An 18,395-nucleotide genomic window follows, 5' to 3' on the forward strand; every position below is an offset into this window, starting at 1 on the left:
AACCGTTCGGCCACAGAGGCAGTTAACAATCCAAACTTGTTTCTTTTTTGATATTCACTTAAGGAAACTTAATGACATTCAGATCATCTAGTAACTATATCGAGGATCATGGTTCGTCATAGGTTACGGTATATGGTTTGACGATTATACAACCTCGAAATTTCTTTCTTTCTTTTTCATTTCCATTCAAAGGGTTCATTTACGCGTATTTTAAATAGAAAAGAATACAAGATTTTCTATAAATTTTGAAAAATTATAATCCAGGGGAAAAGATCATATTCTTTTCAGGAATGAGGCTTTTAGAACGAAATTAGTCGATTATCTTTTTTATGTTAAATAGGAGAGTTATACAAAATTCACACGCACTGCTATTACAATGGTGTTGTAACTCATAATATGAGAAATTCAGGATTATATGACAGTCCTCTTAAAAAAATATTGGTCTACTGCTGTAGCGCACTCTCCTTTGGAACAAAACAAAACAAAAAAAAATTTAACGCAAAGTGCAATCTTACTATTTTCGTAATTTATTTCCGAACTCAAACAACCGATAATAACAATTCATTCGAAAACCGAAGATGCAGTCTATAGATAATCAAAAATCCGTACCGGCTTTAGGAGGTATGTGTTTGCTCGTCACGTAGCCTCGTTGTTCGACATGCGCGCCGCGCCTTACGTTACTCGCCATTGTGGATACCGCACTACTCCCCACGATTTATGGGAACATTGCCAGAATCGATGGCTATGTCTCCTCACTCACTAGCTGATTACTGCTTTCGAAAGGTACCACTTACGAAATCAGATGTTTGTGGGCTAAGCGCTTATGGTCTCTGGGAAATTCAACTAGTGAATAATATAGGAAAGGAATAATATAGGAGCTATAGGAAATATACACTGTTCTGCGAAAAGTATAGGAAGAACAGAATGGCTGAAAAACATAATAAGGATTGAACAAATTGCTTTACTTCTCACAACCACTCACTCATTACGAACCTAAAAAGTTTTCTTGAGATAATAACAAATGAAACAATTATCGGATATAAGCCGCGTACATTTGTTTTATATAAAAGAAATAAGAGTTCATTTTGACCTCCATCTCACCTGCAGGGCTAGCACGATAGGGCGCGACTAGCACGAGAGCGAGATACTGGTATTCTTGCATGGATATTTCACGCTTTCTGTCGCTCTCACGCCCAAGTCGCGTGCTAGCCCTACTGACGGAAAGTGACGATGAAGTGGACGATGGAGACTTTGGCCTTGAAAAGGCCCAGATTATAACGCTCAGGGAATAAGTCTGCAGGTAGGAATTTGTCAAACCAACCTCAAAAGTTCGTGGAATTACTACTATTTGCCAAGTTTTATTATTCAAATCGGTTAACGGAAAGTGGGTGGAATCCAATATACTGAATTCGTCCCCTTAGAGGTGGAATATTTCCTTCAAATAAAAAAAATAATCATCGCGTAACATACACATAAAGTAGATATTAGAATTGAGAACCTCCTCCATTTATGAAAGCTGGTTAAAAACAATTTCAATTATCTAACACTTAAACCGTGTCATAATATATTTATCTAATAAAACATTCAATAGGCGTGTCGCTTTCAATGTGCTAATACTGACACGCTCAAAGAATCTTTGAGTCGAGTTGCGACATACCAAAGAATAAGTTAACAAAGTTGATCGAGACTCACGAGCCGGGTCGAACGACCTCCTGGTTTACCAGAAGAATATAAATGCTCACGAACCGCGTGTGACCCGGCCGGCCAGCCAGACAAACGTAATAAATCAAATCCGAGAAATTACACTTCACGATGACCTCTCACTACACTTCGACTTTTATGCGTTTAAAAGTGAGTGACTTTGACGACGATTCTACAAAATGAAATGGTAATGAAGTCCCATAATACCTCTAATACCCCTGGTTGTGAGATACCCATTGAGATATTGTACCTACTATTGTGTTTATGAACAATTATTCGTTTTCGGACTCGGACAAGTGTATTTTTCGTAATAATTATGAACTTACTAGGTACTCATTTATATTCGTTTCGGCAGGCGTTTGACAGTTATCAATGTCTGTCGCCGAAAGTCGGCGAGTCGAATGCTCGCACGCGCTTCCTGTATAAGTAGAAATGGCAAAAAACCAACTGAACGACCATTGATTATCGATGAGGTACTAATAAACGAGAAGCTATAAAGTGTAAATATCGAACCACTCGCTAGCATTTGCCATTGACCGTGGATCCGTGTACAAATGTCAAAGGTTGTTGCTACAAGGATTTCCGCAGACGCTAAACTAATAACCATATAGTAATAGAATAATAAAACAGATATTTTTCTCCATGAGCACTTATACGTAGGTAATTTGAAATAAAAGTTTATACGATGAGAAAGATCTTATTGTTTGTACAAAATTGGTATACACAAACAATGGCCGTGTAAAAAGTGGTTTCGCAGACAATAAGGCAGACCCGGAGTTTTATTATTAGCTTAGAACTTCTACCTTAATGATGGGAATAACCTAACAGAGCACATTGTATTGCTTAATTCTTAAACTTCGCTATCAAATCGTTATTGATCAAACTTAGTCGCAGTCACGTGTAGTTTGTTACCGAGCGATGGCATTTCGAAGTATTTTTTGTAAAGGAAGGTGACAGGTGGACCATTAATAGTGGAACGATAACTAACAGATTGTACCCGATGTTGTCGGGCACTCTAAATCCACATTCCTGGATAAATCTTTATCTCGTTGCCGCGGGCATGCCTCCTGCACAAACTTCATCGAGTAAAATATACTCCACATGATCAAATGCTAAAATATGCAAACGCAATTAGGAGTACGTTATTTCTAGTTGCAAGAAGTTGAGGTGAGTTGTTATTTCCCCTTCGGCGTTTCCTTTGCTAGTTTATTGCAGCGAATTCTTATTTCCAAGTGGATTGAGCAACGGTTGAAATTGCCTTACCGTTTAGGATGTGCATACAGATTACAGTACCCATCGTTATTTCAGATAAGCTCGAGTAACGGACAAACTAGCCTTAGTGAGCGTAAGTAGAGCGTTGCATTCCCATATGATAACTGCTTCTGTTCCGCTCGTTTTCTACACAGACTGGCTATCTTTGTGTAATTAACTTCCGCCAGTATTGTCACAATGGGCCGTGCGAAATCAAACTGTTGTTAGAATTAAAATTAGCTTTTTATTTTCAATTAATTAGTCTCGAAGTTGCAGCGAATGAACCAATTTTTTTTTTATTCTCAAAAGAAAATTACTGCAGCATAACTTGAAGTTTCTGCTATTTGGCGTGAACAAAAACGATTCAAAGCGAATTTAAACAATTTAGACAGTCATTTATTGGTAGCGAAATATAAGAACAGTTTGCTTGTTAAGCACGCTAAGTTGTGTAAGCTTGCATTTAGTTCGATAATCGATATCCTGTGTTCCCACGCGAGACTTGCGGAAGTTCATATCTTTCTGGACGGGTTGCTGACTTGCATTGGCTGCATGGACATGTTCCCACGCACAACCTGAACCAACGGATCACGTTTGCAAATATGCGTCAAAAAGCGAAACAAGTTGCTCATATCACGTCTCTAGCTAGCTCTTCATAATATCTTTGTACGTGTCACTTGTGTGTGATTTGCAGGCAAAATTACATGTAGAATTTCTATCCAACCGTGATTTTCTTCGATTATTGTTTAATGTTTGTCTATGATCCACAGTATCTTGACAGTAGTTTAGTAGCAATAGAGCTTCTTGTTTTACCTTAGTTATTTCTGCCGCCAGCAGTAATACTTTTACCAGTTTTGCAGCGTAAGGGTGCTGGTGAAATTACAGGCACATGAGACTTGTCAACTTATGTCTGAAGGTGACATGCGCAGTGGCAGTGTCCTCACATCTTTGTGATTTAAAGCTCTGAATAGCACTGCAGCTGCTATGGACAGGCGTGTCGCTTAGCACCACGCGCATGACTTGTCCGTCCCGTCATTTGGTATCATATAAAAAAAAAATTCAAAGAACAAAAGCCTGGGCTATAATGATGACTCTTCACATGGCAATCTGCATTAGCGTTGCATTTGGCAAATATTCGCCAGATATGTAGGTAGCATGTGTGACAAGGTATTTGCCTTGTTTGCCTATTCGACAAATATTGCAAACACCAAACACGCGTTAGGGCGCGAGTCGGTTTCTCGATGCACATCAAAGGAGTCAAATAGGCAAGTAAACCGTCCGCACTACAGTCAGATTCATTATTTTAACTCCTTGTTTGGTTCCATGTGTAGACGGTCATATTTGTCAGTGTTTGCATACTTCGGTCGAGTGTCGAACAATCAACAACCTCTGAGAATGCCTCGTGGTGAGGCGATACACGTTGGTGGTGGTGTTTGGGACTGTAGTTGCGCATGTGTTGTTTATTAATTTTATGCGGAGGGAGAGTGGGAGAATTAACTGCATGAAAAAATATTCAACACAAGCGCAGCTATTTTGCACGATTTAACCTTCACTGGGTTTACGGAGTAGCATATTAATTTAGTTCCAATTTTATTAACATGGACTTCCGCAAAGTAACGCCGGAATCTATGTTTGCATGGTTACGTTAAATATTTTTCTAGATACAACAAATATCCAATGTGAAGTGTCATAGCAAATAACAATCACAGCAGTTAAGTACTAGTTAGTATTCAAAGGTATCCATTTTTATAGCGATTAAAAATATTCCGTGCACTCATTTCGTATCGCACACTCCATCTTTTAGGAATTTTAATGTGACAAAGAGTAGCCCAAAAGTAATTTATGCTGTCACTAAAAGGCACTCGTTATGTTAAATCTGTCAACTTCGGCGGTTTACAATATATGGGTGTCTCACATTACTGACACTTTACACTCTCCTCATCTCCTTATCGGAAGGGTTTAAGTTTCGAGCATCCATATAAAATATATCGTAAGTTCTCCGACGCAATGCCATTAAAGTGAGTCAAAACGCTTATCTTACTTTTCATATTATTCTGGTATATGTTATATCTAAGTATTTTTCGTAAATGAATACGTATGAAATGCACAGAATTTTTGTCTCGTCAATTGAGTTATGCATGTAATTATAACTATGATTTTAAGTATTTTGAATATCATGGTAGTAAAATATACTGATATTCAATAAAAGTAAAAATTTCAATTTTTAAAGCGACATCTATTGACAGCCGCTGGTAGTTGTAATTGTAACGCTGAGTGAAGAAATAGACTTCTCACAGATGGCGCTACGGCAAAAAAGTCGTTAAAAACCGTAAACAAAGATCTGCAACAAGCACATAGAAAGATTCGTAAGGTCTGGTGGTTCGTTCCGTAGCTCAGTCGGGAGAGCATCTGACACGGTATGTTTAAAGACGCTGGTTCAGTATTCAAACTTTGTATCATTTTTATTGAAAAACCGACCGAATTACATCTATGTGCCAAATTTTTATTGAAATCGGTTAACGGAAAGTGTATGAAAATATTTTCTTCAAATTTGAACGGGACCGCTACTGAGGCACTCTCTTTCCAACAAAAAAGAATCATCATAATCGTTTCACAAATGCCGGTAACCGCGTAACATACACACAAAAAGATATATATGCAGTCGAATTGAGACCATTTAAATCTGTATATAAAGCACAAGTTCGATCGTGTGTGGAGTACTGCTGCCACCTTTGGGGCGGCTCTGCCCATTACCAGTTAGCTGCCTTAGACTCGGTGGAACGAAAAGCAAAGAGACTTATTAAGAATTCTCTTGTAGAGTCGAAGCAACAAAATCTCGACCATCGCAGAAAAGTAGCCTGCTTGTCGGTTTTCTATCGGATACATTTCGGGGAGTGTGCGCAGGAACTTTTCAATTTAGTTCCACCTCCTTCGGTCGACTAGAAGGTCCGTTGATATTCCACCTATTCGCACTAATCGCTTTGCTTCCTCTTTTCTGATGCGTACGGCAAAGGAGAGGAATGCTCTAACGGCATCTGTATTTCACGAAAAGTACAATTTGGGGCTATTCAAGGCTAGAGTGTCTCATCGTCGGTCACATCGTCGCTTAACATCAGGTGAGATTTAGGTCAAGCGTGTGTCTATCATATATTTAAAAAAACTCCCTCTTTTTGAAATCGGTTAAAACAAGTGTTCGTAACAACAGAAAATGTTCCATATAAGAAGTTAGTTGCCCGAATGACAATACAATAGCGGATTTAATTAGAAATACAGTAGTATGCCTTATAAAGCACTACAAGAACTTTTTTATCTCAATAAATTGCATATTGCTTTATACAACTAGTGCGAGTCATACCAGCGAAGACAGGCCGCGAGGATATGGGCCGTTGAACTGATAGCAATGCGCTGAATGCCTACGTTATGCGGGAGATCGATGCCAGATAACCTCTGCGGATTCTTTGTTGCGGTCTTATTTGTTTTATGGTTGCGGTCTTATCTGTTTTATGGCCTAAATTTGCAAAGTGATAAAGAATTGGAACTGAAAGTGAGCAAAATTGATTTAAAAAACACAGACGATGGAAGTTTCGTTAAATTATTAGATAAAGGGTGTCAGGAATGTTTCTTTAATGTTACCTGTTAGACAGACCATTTCATTGTTATTCCTGTTGATATACTGCTCATTGGAACCTTAACACTTAGATAAGTATAATCATATAATCAATGTATTGGTTTTGAGATTACTATCTCAAAATCGAAGGTAATACAACAAACGCGCACAAATCAGCGTAATTTGATGTCCAACTACAATAACTTCTTAACGTATCGATGGCATACACTATACTATTGTAGCCCAGAACTCAGCCACGCCAACCGCGTCATTAGCAGCCACCATTACATCCTCAAGCGTGTAGGTGTTAGAGAACGCAGGGCACAATATGAGATGGGCATCGCACACTGGGGCCCGTCCATAAAAGGTAACGCTCAAAACTTTCTACACAAAATTTCCCAACAACTACTACAAATAATTAGCCGTTTCAGATACCGGTAAATTTACAAAATAATAAAAATGTTAGGAGAGGAGACTTAACATATCTTGCTTGGCCACTGACATAATGCATTTAAATGATTTTAATATCAAACGCAAGAAATAAATGTCTAAAGATTGCACATAAATTCACGCACGTTTCAGAATAATTATCATATAGCGTAAAGAGCAAACTTTCAGCAGATGCACTTCACAATTGACAGTAGTTTTATTACGACTACGCTAATATATATTTAAAAATTCACATTTTGAAACTTGAGTTTTGAGAATTACCTAGTATGGACGGGTCCCAGTGTGCATCGTTTGTATCGCATCGCACAAACAATCCAGGTTACTATGCTATGTTATGCATTAAGATTAATATTGAAAAACTTCTACGGCCGTAAGTCAACGATCCCTGAAAACAATTGTTACATTCCAAGTACAAAACTACCAAAACAAAATTATCTACAAAATAAACCTCATCAAATGAATGAAACAGATTTGTCGAGAAACCAACCACAAAGTAGTAACATCACACTGTACACACAGAACAGCATAATTAATTCGCCGCGGCGTTTGTATCATCGAACACGTCAGTTCCAAGGACGGCTGTACAATCGACACAATCGTGTTCCGAATGAGGTTCTGATTTACATAGCCTGCGACCGGATGTACAGCCTAACGTGCGATGCATGTACCACATACCAGCTTGGCAATGCCGAGGTATAAACATGGACGTTTCAAGGTTGACCCTTTTGGGCAGACCACCCAAAGGCGCCTGAAAATCTATAAGCCAACCAGATTAGAATTTGCCTTTCAATGGGATTGTCGCATCAATTCTTCGCTAGACGTAAGTCAAGATAAAACACGAACTAGAGCAAAGTTGGATAGAAGCCTCCTTCAAGTCCCGAACATGAAAGAATTTGGGAACACACAAAACGGAAATGAATAAAGTTAACGTCCTACTTCGATGAGGAGTTTCGATAAGAGCAATGATCTGTGGACTACGCGTTAAACGTATAGATATGGAATCATAGTGCGAAAGAGTATGTTTTATTTGTAATACAATATGGTAGCCACAAAAAATATGACTAACCAAGAGCATCACGACATAAACCATGTTGTGAATATCTAATTAAGTTTTTCGCAATTGTAAAAGTATCGCGGACGTTGAATATAGGCAGTGTATCGCAGTCCAAACATTAATCATGCATCCACGAATCAATGAATCAAATGGAGATTTTGCAGTTCAAGATGAGGTCAGATCAACGCAATCAATCATAAAAACTACGTTAGGTAACGTTCGAGAATAGGCACAAGTGTGATGTGCTAAAGGACAATTTGACTATTTACCTAGTCCAGACATCTAGGTACACATTTTGGCACGACGACAGTCACAGCGGCGTCGTCACATCCGGCCCGATGACCGCGAGTTGCGCAAGCGACCATTATGGGCATTGTATGCAAAGCGCTGCGCCTGCGCACCCGTCGCCAAATACCACCCAACGGTACTAACGGGACCTGTTATCCTGACCGTGAGAAGTGGAATACCAAGTGTAAATGATTGATTTTTGTATTTACTGTACGTAGAAATATCTAGATCGATTTATAACTAAAACAATTTCCGGTAACAGACCGTTCCCAAATGTTCCGCATGCTGAAATCCGGATATGAGTATTTAGCACATAATAAGATTAAACCAAACACTATAAAAGTAACAAAAAGTACAATAAGTCCAATCCGAAACGATATTTACACAAGCTCGGTACACATTGGTCTTTGAAAACCATGCGTGCCGCTTTGATCCGTGTATCAAAAGGACCGGAAGGATTTCTGCCCAACTCCTCGGCTTCACATGAGCGATGACACGGAAGACTTAACATTTTGAGTAAACACCCCTTATTTCTTGTGAATACATTTTAATAATTCTGATCACATCACGAACATAATTTTAAATAAATATCCTCCAGTGGTGTTTGATATCGACTTAACGTAATATAGTAAACAGTTCAAAATTGCCAAAGTAAAATAGCGTAACATTGAATACTATACTTAAGGAATATTTTATTTATTTTTGAGCTTAAGGAGCAGCCCTCGTGTGAAACAAATCCTGACCGGCACCGGACGTCCGTCTTTGTCCATATTCCAGTTCTACATCAAAGGGAACCATTCACTCACTATGCCAAACAATTCTCGACTCTAAAAGCAAACGCAAAGAGACTATAGTAGCACCAATGAAAACAGTAATAGTAAAACTGCCCTAATACATCTTGTCACTTGAAGAGATGATTAAATTGCAGTGGACACTACACTAGCGGATGCGGATATAAGTCGTAGTGTTACCAATTGTGCTGGTGCGTGTACTAAACGGTGAATGACTACAATACACTTTTAGACAACATTAAGTCAATTTTTCTATAAAGGAAACAGTGCCCAGTATAACTATGTTGCAACGCTGTTATTTACCGCAAAGCCATATTAGGAAACTTGCAAGCGCCCGTGTAATTACCAGTTACTTGGTTAGATCTTGGGATGATTAATGAGGAGGTAACCTTGGGCAGACGGTCGAGTAATGAACTCAGTTACCTGAAACAAACAGAGAAGATGGTTCAGAAATAGACGGCGATATAAAATTTGTCACTTGGTGCGAGCTGTGAGCGGTCACTCGTGCGCACCGTAGGCGTCGCCCACGTCCTACCCATTTCCGCTGCGGACTTCGGAGACGAGACAAGATTTGCTCCTCCCTTGATATAGCCCACATATTTTACACGGTCACGATTTAATCGCCACATAACAACGGTCTTTATGCTCATACAGATCGCAACGGGCAGTCTATTTACGATTCCAATTGATGCGTCGGTTGATCGCTTGAAACATTGACCTTGGGCGAGGTCTCCTCGCAGCGGACGTGGACGGTCGTAAAATAAAAACGGATCTCGCAGCCACAAAGACAAACAGACTGACGGGTGTAAAATATGGCAAAACGCTCACACGATCGACAGTCGATAACTCCACCGTCAGGACGCCGGCATCCGGCATTCAAGGTGATTCGAAACATCGCAAATCTGGTCAGTAAAGGCGAATTTATCAGCATAATAATCACTTTCACGTCGACGTGGGAACAAAAGCCAATAGAAAACATTTTTGTAGTTTCTCTGTCTCTAATTTAAGGTGTTTGTCGACGTGTGCACCAAAAATAATTTCATGCCATGATAACGAAAAGTTGTTCGGGCGCATTTTTAATTTAAAAATGAATATATTATGATCTAGCTAATCCCTTGGGTGTTATTCAATATAATGATTGTTGAGTAACACATCAGTGACAGTGGTATGGATCGTTGGTCGTGTGCGGTGGATTGTTGTTAAATTGAATTAGAGCGCACCACCGGCAGCGCCCGCGCAGTTCGTCGACCGATCGCCCACCACATTCATTCTACACATTGATATAATTCAATCGATCCTTGGTAACTGATATATGTCTCCGTGGGAGTGACAGCTTCCACAAGTAGCTGTGTATGTGTACCAAAAATCTGACACCATTTCCTTAGTATTTGGATAAGGTGATGCCACGTTTGATGCGGTAATTACAGTGACAGTGGGTAGATATTGTCTGTCCTTCCAGAGAAAGATGCGTAGGGAGGCATTGCATAGCAACACGAAGGCGGACGTGGGTGTTTCATCTGGGGGCGATGATAGAGTCCCCTATAGTGGCAACCCAGAGTGCCCCAGGCTTGTTAGATCTCAACATATTGCCTGTCGTTGTAAAGACTTACATAATTTAGGTCTAACCAGGAAAGGTAATTTACTAGTTATGTAAAACGGAATGTTTGCTATATTTGCGTTTGCATCATAAGATTACGTAATGGTATGTAACAGAAACTAATAATGAAATATAAATATAATAAAAAAATGGAATAAACACATTAGGCCTATGAACGGAAACGCTTCACACCTCCAAGGGCAATCCATCATAAAAATAGATCCATCATTCTTAAGCAGGATTAAGTTTTTAAGTATCATCAAGCGCCTAGAGCTTATAAGCCGATTATTATTTTTCGCATTTAATTTATTCGATCGTAAACTGTACAATCCCTTTAATAGATAATACTTTATCAACCTACATACACCGCTGTTCACGGGTATACTCTAAAAAGGAAATTTAGGTCATAGTTCACCACACTGGCATAAAGCGTCTAAATCGAATATATTTCGAAAAGTATTCCGTATTTATTATGGTGTAGAACGCGTTAAATCGAATGCGTTAATTCAAGTGGCAATCTACTTAAGGTAAGTGAGATCCAAAATAAACGTTTTGAATTATTTCGCCCACACGGAAAATTGTTTTTCTACATTAAAAAATACGAATTTTAATCTGTTTTAAAGATTCTCATCAGTGGGGCCCGAATCACGATTGACTTCTAAAATGTCACTCGAAAAAAAAAAAATTACGCAAAATTTTCATTTTTATCTAGAATCTCAGTATAAAGTACTAAAACAACCAGCCTAAAAGTTCGTGGAATTACATCTGTTTTTCAACCGGAAACCGGATTCATCCCCCTAGTTTCCCACCCTAAAAGGTGGAATAATTTCTTCAAACTTAGACCACTGCTGAGGTACGTCATTTCCAACAAAAAAAGACTCATCAAAATTAGTTAACAAATGCCGACGGAGTTATTGCATGTAACATACATACAAAGATTAAAAATCAGTTTTCTCTCTCGTGTTTAATACGCCAGGAAACTATGAGCTTATGTTACAGCAAGACAGTATAATTTATTTATAAAAGGCAAATGTTCAAACGCTCTGTAATGAATTTCCCCGCGTCTAAAGCCTACGCAACCACGATATCATTTCGCCTTAAACTTACTGCCAAGTAGCAGTAATAAGTCGTTCTATCACTTAGTCATTTTGGGTATCAGACGATTTGCGACATTTCAGTTAATTAGTAATTTTGCAATGCTTTCTTTCCTCACCTTGCCATTTGCAAGTAACAAAGTATAGGTGCAATATTGTACATGTCTATAGAAAATAGGACGTCGACCGCTCGGATTTTACTTTCTCCGCGCCAAATTAGTTGCAGTAAGTGTCATTTGCATTACCTTAACTGACTTGGCACGTGATGATATCATCATTTTATTGTAAAACCTTACTCGCTTCGTCTGAACGTGACTGGCCAAATATATGCAGTTTTTGCTCAAAAGCGTCAAATTTATTACGTGTTTTTTATTTATTTGTCACGATGTGGTACCACTATGATATTTATATATTTTTTGTGATAATACTCCGCTAGTTTGTTATTATTAATGACACGACGATCGAGCTTCACAAAGAAAAATTCCTTCGATGTGACTGACTTGAACCAGCATTTGTTGCCATGCCGGGGCCACAGTTTTTACCGATTGAGCTACAGACTGAGCCAGCAGATCTTACGAATGTGTTGAGATGTCTTAAGAATTTTTAAGTGACAAACTTTTGGACAAATGATACCGTTTTGATAGCGTATTGTAGAAAGGCTAAAGCGCCATTTCGAAAAAAAATTCAGGGGAACAAGTTTCAGTTTTTCACGACTGTTTTAAAATATTTAAGTCTGGATATAAATTCAATTTTAGAACTTTAACTTAATTAAAACCAAAATTTAATTTTCAAACAGGACATAAATATTTTAAAAGTCCTGGTCAGATGGAATGACGATTTGCGAAAGGCCGCTTGCAGCGGATGGATGCGACGAGCTGAGGACCGGGCGAAATGACGCGAATTAGGAGAGACCTATGTCCAGCAGTGGACTGCGACAGGCTGTTGTTGTTAAAACCTAAAATATGCTCCTCTAAAAAAAATCGAAATGGCGCTTTCGCCTTTTCGACTATTCCAGTACTCGTGATTAGCATAAATTAAAACAACCTTTTTTATTCTTTTTTATAATACCAATTACACAATTTTAAATAAATAAATATAATTTATAGACAAATATTTCTTTTACTAAGTATTAAATATTTAATAACAATAAGAATTTCGACCACACGCATTAATTATAACTAACAGAAACATAACAGCACTATGCGATAAAATTTTCGTAAACAGGAAGTAGTTCATTTTTTTACAAAAGTGCCTTATTAGTGAAACGGTAAATTGCAAATCGAATGTAATTAATTTATGCAAGACTCTAAATTCTTGAACTCCGCCTTGAAAAATAATAAGCAACGAAACTATAAAAGTCGTTTAAAATTATTCACATTCACGCAGAAATGCTCCAAGAACCTGTCTTTTACGGATTAAGGTTTATAAATAATTCATATGCGAGACAAATGATTGGGGCAGAAATAAAACGACTTGTAAAATAGGATCATAAAGATGAGACTGGTGACGCGGTGCCTATCTCGTTAACAAGTACCGTGGGGGGCCGGTCGGTACCCGCTCTATAATCCGGTGACCAAATGGATGAACACGTGCCTCCCAAACTGCACAAGAGGTTTCTTATCTCACGTTTCCTTTCCACATCAACTCCTACATCAATCATTATTTATCCAGCTCTCTTTACAAACGGCACTATAGTTACAAGACTGAAAGTGTGTTTATAGCATTCGCTTTCCTGCCGTGGACCGACGAAAATACCGTTACGCCCCCGCAACCAAAACTCCATTGATTTACATACGCAAATCATGACGAATTGCCCACAATGCACGTCCGAACTACGGCGCAGCTCCTCCGATACTTAACGAACTACGAGGTGATTCATTACTAATTTCCTCCCACATAAGACCCATACTCGTATGAGTGAACCATATTATCCTTCGATCATTTCAGATATGAATAACAAGTCACCCATTTGGAGGTTGATGGAGGGCTCATTAATATTTCATTGCAGTGGGCAGGGACTGGAATGCAATAGTCGTAAAAATCTCGAACGAAACCACAGACGACACCCCATAAAGCGATGTCGCATCCTACATAATATGATTGCGATATTCATGTTATTTCCCGGCTATACAAATGTGATTCCATGAATCTAGCGCGCGTTCTATTCACATCAAAAGCCTCATCTCCCATTTATTAAAGTCTATTCAGAACGGTTGACTCGGAGGAAACCGCAAACGCGTCGCCCTGTAGCTATTTCGCGTAGTAAATAACACGAGTTGGATAAAACACCTATAAGTACCATGTGCAGTGGGTATGTGCAAAGACGTAGCGGAAATACGGCCTTCAAGAAAAATAAACTAATGCCGCATGGTGAGACTTAAAAAATTTATACTCGTTAGTGCATCCGGTGAATTACGAGTGGTGTCTTTTTACTGCAGGTTCGATTCTTCGGATCAATCGGGCAATGTAGCGCTTGGAGGAGTACCTTGTCGCGACGGGACGCGCCGGCTCTCGGAACAGGGGGTCGGCGCAGGGACGTAGGCATCTATGAATGGCCCTAACGAACCAGTTGTCCTTGGCAGGACGGCCCTTTAGCCCTCGTCGCCGCGAACTCGCATCGCGACTGACTCAATAGAAACTATAGCAACACTTCAAACTAGAAATAGCTACAAGGATATTGTTATCGTTTTTATTTTATTTCTCTATACCCATTATATATCTCCTTCATTCATTATCTTCGAAACAAGTTCTTAGAGCAAGGGTTCTACATCAGTAATAAATAATAATAAATAAATCATTTATTTATTGAAAACATAATGAAAGCAAAATTAGTTATAAGTATATGTGTGTTTATATATAATTGTTGCAAGTATCAACTTGAACAACATATTAACTGTTGTGACAATTAATATTTATTGATTAATATTAGTAGGAAAAACGTTAAACAGAAAAAAACAAAATGAAGATGTCAATTTTCCTTATTGGATAACATCGCACAATGATTTTATAACAGGAAACGTCTACGCTGGCACATTAATTACGTTATAACATTCGTACTCTATATGTACGCCGTAAAAATTTCTCATTCAAGATCCTTTGATTGATTCTGAATGAGTGACGTGCTCTGGGTATACAATTCGCTTCGTAACAGGAAGTGAAACATCCAGTCCAACATTATCAAGGACACAAATATCGTAACTGGTATTAATTTCATTAAATAAATATGTTAAATATAGTTTGAGATTTTGTATTCATAGCAGGTAAACATATGTGCTAAGCAGTGCAGGTTAGTTTTTTAACCTTGAATGATGGAAGCGACACGGTAACCTACATTAGAAGCGTGCCTGCCCGTGCCGATGAGGGATTACGGGCGAGGGCTAATGATGCAGGTAACTACATCTGGTCTCTTGTTTATTTAGTTGTCTATTTGCTCATTGGGATCCAAATGTAAACAAACAACAACACTGCGCAAGACGCAGTTCAAATCATCAATGAATTTAGTATTATTCTATTTCCTTTAATGAAGATGCACAAGTTCGGATTCACAGGCAAAGTACGGAACGTGCTAGAGACGTTCAACCCCGGATGTTCCCGTTGAACCATTCGCCAGAGCAAATAAAATTTTAAATGTTTACCCCGAAAGAGTGTTTAGAGTACCCGTTATTGAAATTTATATATACTTTTTTTATAATACCAAGTAACTATAAACAAGTCGTGCGTCTGGTAGTCAGCAACACGCCTGTCCACGGCAGTTGCAGTGCTACTCAGAGTTTTAAATCTCAAATATCTAAGGTGCACTGCCACTGCGTCACCATGAGACATAAGTTGACAAGTACCATGTAATTTCATCAGCATCATTACCCTTCAAAGCCGGAACACAGTAATGTTCACTATGGTGTACAACGAATAATAGATGCAAGGGCCGAATCGTGATCTATGATTTACTACGGCTCCGGGTGATACCTAAATCTCCTGCACGAACTTTGATTCTTGGCACCGTTCGACGTTAACAGCAGACTGCCACAGACATTATCATTTCGCGTCGGTTGAATTGCTGTTGCAAATCCGTGAACAAACGCTGGCCTGGATTTGCAAATACGAACCATACGTATATCTCTGATCGCGAATTGCTCTGATGCGTAACTATAGTACCACAACGCAGATCTGCGTCTTGAAAACCGAACAAGATGCAGATTTCCTGACGTGTAGGAACAATGCCTCATTAGAGCTCGATGTTGTTACCACCAATAACTAAACTAAGGAAGTCGATATCTATTAGCTCGGCACAATAGCTGAGCGACATCCGAAGCTCATTACTGGCACTCGTTTCCGTTGGCGATTTGCAACAAACGACTAACCGACGTTTATAAAACTATCAGGCTTACCCCGTGCTTTTTATAAGCTATTTGCCCCTAGCTCCAGCGCTCCGATGCGACCACATTTGTTTGGAAGTTAGTACTAGTAGAGGCGTAAACATAGACGGCCTTGACGAAACGTGTTTACGGATATTAGATGTTTTGGCAAGAGAACTACGCTCGTAGCGTAACGAGTAATTTATTAAATTGACTATTGTTTTGCTGAACATTCAATCTGATAGCGCCAAATGTTAATTGTACAAGTACGTAAAACCAGAAAGTATTAAAACACGAAGCCCTTTAATAACAAATTCATAACTGGCCAAGTATCAATGAGATGTTCGCATATTAGCCAGTTAGTAGTCGACCATGTAACATAAAACCATAGGCCATTGTGGCATTAAATGCACGCCATAAGCTAATGCAAATAGAACGTGAGGACGCATCTATCCGCTCGTCAATGATCCGTACCTACAATCCACAGGACATTAAATGGGCAAACATCATTTGTTTTATACAAACAGGGTACTTATCTCGTGGTTTACAGGCAAAGCGTTGTCTGAGCACGCTACCGCACCACCTACAGAGTGCACAAAGAAACGACCGCCGTGGTACTCTTCAAATATTTGTCGAGTCAATATTTGTCGCATGCCCACGAGTGTTGCAAGAGGCCGCCCCATCGAGACGCGGCATGGACCCATGACATAAATATTTAAAAATAAATGTCGAAAATCGTGCACATACAGAAACGGGCATAAAACCTGAAAATACATAGTGTATTTTATGATAATATCGAAACAAAGACCTCGGGGAGAAAGATTCCGTCGACTTGAACTGTTGATCGCTGTTTTAATGAATATATTTTTACAACAGTACGTTACACAGCGGAAAACGCATAATGACTTCCGTCTGTCGGACAACGAAAAACATTGAAAATAAGATCGGTGATTCGAAGAGAATTAAAAGTGAGCCTACATACAATCGCATTACATATTCAATAGGGTTTGTTCAGAAATGCGCATCTTTGTATCAACGTGACGTACCTACATGTCCTGAGGGTGTGCGTCGATATGTCGAAGTGAAATTCTGTGACCAGTTGATATCTCGGCATTGTAATAAATCCCATTGGTATCCGTTTCTAGCTACTTTGATAAGCGGATATGGGAAGTGCGCACGACATATCGCAAGTGGTCCACTCCATCGTCCGCCGGCTCGCGATTCTAATCTCATATATCCTGCGGGTTTCCTGCGCACACACCGCTGGCACCGGAACCGGGGCACTCTCCATCCGTACTAAATCATGCTTCCATCACAAACCTGGATAAACATTGACGGCCATAAAAATAGAAATGAAATGTTTGAGTTTCTTATACGATTATTATTAGGTCTCTTATTCGAGATCCGCAAAAGGATTAAATGTTTGTCACAAATATACAAAGCACTATACAAATGCATGATCTGCTTTAACGAAGAATCTAAACGCATCTGATGCCATTGATAACAATAGCCACTTCGTAACAAAACAAACTGCTAGTCAATACCGGTGTTTACAAGAGAAACAGAAGATAAACACGTACTTCAGATCCGTCATCGGCTACGTTCATTGCAGATTCTAAGTAAACAATGATAGATTGTGTACAAATATACATACACTGTACTCCGCTGCAATACACCTGACGTATCATACAAATTTCCCGTGAAACTAGTCAATAATCAGGCCGCATCCTCTTTTGAACTGGTACTAAACGCGCGAGTTAACACCTATTGTTTTCATCGGTGTGTACGCCCTCTCCATTCATAACCAGTCCATTCGGAACTTCAAGGAAGCACTCCGATTGTTCGATGTCCAATGTCCAGTTCTGCGGACGGCACCTTTATTGTTCCAACTTGGATCGCAATATGCATTCTAGTTGTAAACTTTTAAGAATTTACAAGCGAAACAGTCCTTACAGATTTGAGTCAGGAAAGCAGCAAACATTTTATATGTTGTTATAATTGTAATGTAGCAATGCATTCACGTCTATCACTTCTTTGTGAGAATATTCTTCAATGATGTAACGCACAGTTAGAAGCTACATGCTAGCTTGAATATAAACACAAATGATGGTGCAGACGGTCACACTCCAGAAGCCCGTCATGGGAAACTGGCATTCTGTTCAGACTACGAATAACGAAGATGTATACCTGCCTACTGGGGCTACGCTTTACGA

General features: G+C 39.1%; 1 protein-coding gene across 5 annotated transcripts in view; it reads right to left on the reverse strand.

Annotated features, from left to right (window-relative positions):
- Window positions 1-18,395, reverse strand: part of LOC113237569 (E3 ubiquitin-protein ligase HECW2) — a 159,773-nt gene that overhangs the window by 127,349 nt on the left and 14,029 nt on the right. The window contains exon 1 of one of the 5 annotated variants that reach the window (XM_026474131.1): window positions 17,229-17,238. The exons of 3 other annotated variants lie outside the window; for them this stretch is intronic. The gene's annotated coding sequence lies outside the window, so the exon portion shown is untranslated. Of the gene's footprint in view, window positions 1-9,442; window positions 9,471-17,228; window positions 17,239-18,395 lie in introns of those variants that run through there. One more of the 5 variants, XM_026474130.1, reaches the window with a different exon arrangement.

The sequence above is a fragment of the Hyposmocoma kahamanoa genome, unplaced genomic scaffold (assembly GCF_003589595.1).
Source record: "Hyposmocoma kahamanoa isolate Upper Pololo Valley unplaced genomic scaffold, ASM358959v1 93, whole genome shotgun sequence".
NCBI classification, from domain to species: Eukaryota; Metazoa; Arthropoda; class Insecta; order Lepidoptera; family Cosmopterigidae; genus Hyposmocoma; species Hyposmocoma kahamanoa.